A 660-nucleotide genomic window follows, 5' to 3' on the forward strand; every position below is an offset into this window, starting at 1 on the left:
TACAAAAGCTTGACAATTTAATAGAAATCTCCTAATATATTGTTTCAAAGACAGAAGAAAAATATTAAAAATCCATAGTCACAATTTTTTTTGTATAAGCATTTAAAGTTCAAATATTGACAAAATACGTAAAAATTACGAAAATTTCCAAATTATTTTGAGTTAGAAATTCATAAAAAATTTTCTTTTTAAATCCAAGATTTGAAAATGTAATGCAAGATTCCTCATAAATTTGTCTACCTTTATCGAAAAAAAATGTTTGTAAGAAACTCAAATTAAATTTTTATGAGCGTTTGAAATTCATATTCTTACAACATTTGATATTCACTCTATTTCTCATGTAACGATTTCCTTATTTTGTTGTAATTAAAATACGAATGACTTTAGATACTTGAAAATTCCACGGAAGTTTATATTAGTAATTTCTATATACGATAAAATTTTGAAAATAAATTTGACTCTTTTTGTAGCTGTTTACGGACATTGTAAGTTTTCAATTTTTTTAGTTTTATTTTCTATAAACATCAATAAAATTGTATTTGTTGGGTAAACAACGTTAAAACTTAATGCAAGGTTTTTGATATATTGTTGCAATAACAGTTGAAATATATTCAAAATACATATGCACAATTTTTTTTTTATAAGCATTTAATGATCGAA

The sequence above is a fragment of the Acyrthosiphon pisum genome, chromosome X (assembly GCF_005508785.2).
Source record: "Acyrthosiphon pisum isolate AL4f chromosome X, pea_aphid_22Mar2018_4r6ur, whole genome shotgun sequence".
In the NCBI taxonomy this organism is placed as follows: domain Eukaryota; kingdom Metazoa; phylum Arthropoda; class Insecta; order Hemiptera; family Aphididae; genus Acyrthosiphon; species Acyrthosiphon pisum.